General features: G+C 45.2%; 1 pseudogene; it reads left to right on the top strand.

Annotated features, from left to right (window-relative positions):
• Window positions 1-2,187: 2,187 nt before the first annotated feature.
• On the top strand, window positions 2,188-2,617 carry LOC116893121 (annotated as a pseudogene).
• The last annotated feature ends 3,383 nt before the right edge of the window (window positions 2,618-6,000 follow it).

The raw sequence follows: 6,000 nt of genomic DNA, 5'->3' as shown, positions 1-6,000 counted from the left end.
CCTGTGGGGTCCCGCCCAAGGTTTACGTCACCGGATTTCCTGGGTCATTGTTTTCTAGCCCTCATCCAAAATGGCTAAAATGTCTACAACTGCCAGTCAAGAGCAAGTCCGGAGTAGACACGCCTATGTGGGCGGGGACTCCGTGTGTGTACGTAAGAATGAGGTTAAGGAGTGGTACAGATTCTGGACCTTCAGAGCCCTCTCAAGTTGAGCTAGGTGGAAGCAGTCTGTGAATTTTGGGTTTGGGATAGAATCCGAGAAAACTCATTTCAGAGACAGAAGCTTTAAAATGAAAGCCTTATTTTTTGTGTGCGCGTATGTGGGTGGCCAGTTTGGGAGCTGAACTGCATCCCAGAGGGGAGATTGTACGTTTTCATAGGACAAGAACACACAGCAAGGGGATTTGGGTGGGCTGTTGCATTAATCAGTTATATTTTGAACAATGGGTTAAACAAGGAAGTTAACTTTGGTGACTGGATCTCATCAGGGTCACCTTGTTTCAGGATCCTTGATTCAGCTTTTGCGGTCAGGTCTCCTGGACTGGCCTCGAATATAGAAAAAGGGAACCAAGGGTTGGGCAAACAGCACATTTACGACTTGTGAGCCTTAATTTAGACCACGGGATAACAGGAACTTCCCTCTTTATGTCCTTCCCTGGATAACAAACAAACATGAAACACCTGAAGTCGCAGGGTCTGGCTAGTTCCAGCCTCGGAACCTGAACTCAGTTTTCACCCTGTGAGCAAGATGGAGGTTGTTGCTGCAATTGCTGGACTCAGGAAACTGTCTCCTACCATTAACAGGTATTTAGTGTTTTCCTTCTGGTCAGCATATTATGGAGCCACTGAAAGCCTATGGAGGGAAGACCATTCATAAGCTAGAAGATGGGGGTGGAGAGATGGCTCAGAGGTTAAGAGCACTGACTGCTCTTCCAGAGGTCCTGAGTTCAAATCCCAGCAACCACATGGTGGCTCACAACCACCTGTAGTGGGATCTGGTGCCCTCTTCTGGTGTGTCTGAAGACAGCTACAGTGTACTTATATATAATAAATAAGTCTTTGGGAAAAAAATAAGCTAGAAAATGAAGCAGTTGTTTCTACCAGTTTGGTCTACATCTCTCAAACTAGTTAAGGAATGCTGCTCCTGACACAGCTCAGAGATCACAGAGCTGTTCTTTGATCAGCCAGGACACCTGGGACATTCTCGACCTAAACTTCTAAAACTGTACATCTGCCCTCCTGACTTTTAAAGTTTCCGTTGGATGATCAGATGTTATTCTGATAGGTCTGCCGTCAGCATCTTTGGCCAGCTGTACATCTGTCTGACAGAGTATTGATAACCAGAACACACACAGAACTCTATTCCACCGATTCTTGCTGTCAAGGTTCTTTCTTTCTTTTTCTTTCTCTCTTTCTCTTCCTTCCTTCCTTCCTTCCTTTCTTTTTTTCTTTCCTTGTTTCTTTCCGTGTGTGTGTGTGTGTGTGTGTGTGTGTGTGTGTATGTTGTGTATTTTTCTCCAGACATATTTTCTTTGAATAGCCCAGATATCCTGAAACTTCCTATGTAGACCAGGCCTTGCTCAAACTCACAGAGATCCTCCTGCCTCTGCCTCCCTAATGCTGGGATTAAAAGGTTGCACCACCATGCCTTTAGCTATATTTTGTTGAAAGAGGAAACAATCCAAATGTCCTTCAATTTAAAAGTGACGAATAGAAATGTGATACATATACACTGTGGAACACCATTCTGCTGTATAAAGAAAAATGGAATTTGCAGGTTGAGATGGCTATTCTTGTCACTTTGACTATATATGGAATGAACTACAATCCAGACATGGAGGGCAGAGCTGTGATCCAGGTCCGAGGCTGGAAGACCTTTAGTCCAGCTCTGGAGGCACACCTCTCATCTTGGCCACACCTCCTGCTGGAGGCCTACATGACGACAATGGGGAAAGGAAGGGTTCCTTCTTTGCCTTCTTGTACTTACACTGATCTCAGCTAAACAAGAATAGTTTATTGAACACACAACCTAACACCGAATGTTCAGGACCACAAAAAGGACGCACAAGCCTGATTGGTGTGCTACTCTGCTCTCAGAATAGGAAAAACCAGGTTCAAAGTTTAGAGGCCACCCCAGTCACTCTGAGCTGCAGTGGAGGACTCAGCTGCCTCCCTCTCTCGTTTCCCAATGATCCCCCACCCCCACCCCTGCCTGTCTTCTCCTGCAGCCTCCTCCTGCAGGTGGTTTCCACTGAAGAAAAGGAATTGTACCGTATGTCCGTTATCCAGAACCACACCTTTTGACCCCTTTGTTGATGCAAGTAAAGGTGATGACCTGCTTCCTGCTGGCACTGAGAATTATATCCATAAAAGAATTCAACGGAGAAATGGCAGGAAGACCCTTACCACTCCCTGTCCAGGGGATCACTGATGATTACGATAAAAAGAAACTAGTGAAGGCACTTAAGAAGAAATCTGCCTGCAACGGAACTGTAATTGAGCATCCAGAATATGGAGAAGTATTTCAGCTACAGGGTGACCAGCACAAGAACATTTGCCAGTTCCTGACAGAGACTGGACAGGCTAAGGAGGATCAGATGAAGGTTCATGGGTTTTAAGTGCTGTGGCTCGCAAGTTTAAAAACCTCACAGCTTGTATAATGTAATCATTTGGGGTCCCCTTTTAACTTGGGCAAGTATAACTTGTTCATGCAATAAACTGAAAAGAGACATTAAAAGTTTAAAGGGCAAGGAGGGGAGTAGTTGGTTTACTAGGCAAAGTATTATCAGCTAATATTTAAACTGATTGGCCCTGGGTAGGGTTAGGGGATTGGTGGATGGGAGGTGAACACGGGAATTTCAGAACATTGAGATAACAGAGCATACATGGGTATTATAATAATAACTTTTTGGCTTACTAGTAGCAGTCTTCAGTGTCACAGCCACAAAAATTATAGTGAGCTCACAAGTAGGTGCAGGAAGGGATGCCCAGTGGTCAGCTCTGACTCAAGATATTTTAGACATAACGGTTCATATTGACCTTTGATTTGATGGGTCCTCTGTAAAGCTTTGTGGGATTTCTTAAGATTAGCAAACGTCAGGGTTGGAGAGAAGGCTCAGCGGTTACAAGCTCTGACTGCTATTCTGAGGGTCCTAGAGGGGAGGTAGAAAGTGCAGTCCATGAGATAGTGCGCTATAGTACTAAGGAGCTTAATGAGTTTACTAATTCTTACCAGCAGAAGTCTGGGGAATGTGTGGGAATGGATCTTAAGGGTGTGGGATAATGGAATGGAATAACAGAGGAACATAACTAGATCAGGCTGAGTTTATTGACATGGACCCTCAGAGTGGAGATTCTAAGTTTAATATGGAAGCTTGCACAGTTAAAAGAGGTGTCAGACGTTTGATTGATTGGTTGGCTGAAGTGTTTATCAGAGGACAGCCTACTGAAAAGGAGTTGGAGATGCCTGATATTCCCTGTTTCGTGTTGATGAAGGGATTTTAAGGCTCAGGGAAACTATAGCCTTAACTGCACCTATAGCCTCACGGATGTTCCCTATGATCAGTTGACTGAGGAAAAGAGAACTAGGGCCTGGGTTACCAATGGTTCTGCAGGCTATGCAGGCACCACCCAGAAGTGGACAGCTGCAATATTACAACCCCGTTTTGGGACAACCCTGGTGAAGAGAAATCTTCACAGAGGGTAGAACTTTGGTAGCACATGTGGTAGTACAGTTTGTTTGAAAGAAGAAATAACCAGATGTACGATTGCTCACTGACTCATGGGCTGTAGCCAGTGGATTGGCTGAATGGTCAAAGACTTGGAAAGATCATGACTGGAAAATTGATGAGAAAGACATCTGGGGAAGAAGTGTGTGGATTGATCTCTCCAAATGGCAAAGGATGTGAAGATATCTGTGTCCCATGTAAATGCTCCCCAAAAGGTGACTTCAGCTGAGGAGAAATTAAGAGATAAAGTAGACCGGATGACCTGTTCTGTGGACAGTCAGTTTTTCCTCGAGCTGTTCCTGCCATTGCTCAATGGACACATGAACAACGTGGCCATGGTGGCAGAGATGGGGGTTATGCATGGGCTCAACAACATGAATTTCCATTCACCAAGGCTGACCTGGCTACAGCTGCTGCTGCTGAATGCCGCGTCGGCTAACAGAAGAAACCAACACTGAGTCCCAGATATGACACCATTCCCCAAGGTTACCAATCAGCAACCTAGTGGCAGCTTGACTATGGTGGACTGATGTCTGTATGCAGGTGAGGGCAGGCACAAAATAAGGCAAGGCCTGTGATTGGGCAGTGAAAAAGTAAGGCAGGCACAGAATTTTGGAGAGAGGAGAGAGAAGGAAAGAAGAGAACCAAGATGGAGGCAGAGAAGAACAACCCAGTTCTGTGCGGCTTTGAGTGGCCACAGGTATGAATATTTCTCTATGAATATTTCATAAGAGATGGATTTTTGTGGACAATTTGTCTTATTTAGGTGGGCAGTTTATATTAATATCAATTGGTTGTGAGTTTATTGTGTGGATATTTTGTGGAGTGAGAATTTACCGATAATAAATCTGATTGATAAACTACGAGCTTATTGAGTTTTGATTTTAATGGGTTACTGGGAGTTGTGACTAAAACCGTGGGGGTGGGGAGGGCGAATGCAGGGACTATGAGCCGAGCCCACAGCAGAGAGCCTCGAGAGACGGCGGCTGATGGGGCTGGTCATGGAGGCTGGGAGACTGCCGAAGGGACCAGAGAGTAGCCAGTGGTAGTGTGAGATAGAAAGTAGGAACTTAGTGAGTCAGGTGGAGACGATTTGAAAACTCTGGGCCAGAGAGTCTGCCAAGTGTGGTTGGCCAAATGAGACCTCTGACGCAATGTGGCCTGCCGGTCCCAGCACTAGCGTGAGATGGAGTTCCCATTTTGATTCTTTACTCTACAGACTACATTGGACCACTTCCTCCATGGAAAGGGCAATGTTTTGTGCTTGCCAGAGTAGATCCGTATTCTGGTTATGGGTTTGGCTTTCCTGCCTGTAATGCTTCTGCTGAAACTACCATCTGTTAAAGTGGAAATTTCTGGTTTCTTTGGAGACTCAGTTGTGTCGTGTGATGTTTTTCTGAAAACTGTCTTATGAGAGGATGCTTTTGCTGAAGAAGACACGGGGGAGGATGTTTTGTTGAGAATGGACACATGGTGTTTTCTGGAGGCAGGCTGGGAAAGGGGATGTGATATTTTGCTAGAGCAGACGCTTGAGAGAACACTTGATGTTTGGAAATGGTATCAACATAACCCAACAGACAGTGAATGACGCTCTGTGGTATTGGTGTGCCTTGCCACTCTTTGTCGGTCATCACTGGGTTTTAGTGATGCTGGTTTTTGCTGACGATGCTGTGAGGTATTAGGTCACTTTGACAGTCTTTGCTCGTCATTGTTTGTCATGACTTCATGAGAGAAACACACCAACGAACTCCTGATGGTGTTCCAGAGGCTTCAGCATTGGGTAGAGCTTTGTGGTTTCTTCTGGATCGAACTGCTGTTGCTGACTCATGAATGGTGTTTGTGAGTGGATGGAACTGCCGCTGATTTGTGTGAACTGAACTGCTGACAACCTGGCGATGCAGATTGGATTCAGTCCAAGGCACTTTTTCTAAACAGGTCCACACACTTCTATGCCTTACTAACCTTTCCTTTCCACTACCTCTGGTGGGTGGTGGGCTAGAAGGGAGGTTAAAGCATTTATGTACACTTATTAAAGTAAGGTTTTGAAACATGTAAGCTTTCAATCTGTGGACTTACAGAATGCCTTGTCATCATGGTATTATCATGGTGTTCCATACGGTATTGCTTTTGACCAAGGAACTCATTTCATAGCCAGAGAAGTGCGACAGTGGGTCCACAATCATGGAATCCACTGGTCTTACCATGTTCCCCACCATCTGAAGGAGCTGGCCTGATAGATAGAATGGCCTTTTGAAGACACAGCTACAGCAACA

Source organism: Rattus rattus, chromosome 2 (assembly GCF_011064425.1).
Source record: "Rattus rattus isolate New Zealand chromosome 2, Rrattus_CSIRO_v1, whole genome shotgun sequence".
Taxonomy (NCBI): Eukaryota; Metazoa; Chordata; class Mammalia; order Rodentia; family Muridae; genus Rattus; species Rattus rattus.
The sequence above is the reverse complement of the archived record's forward strand: the minus strand, read 5'-3'. Positions and strand labels throughout refer to the sequence as shown.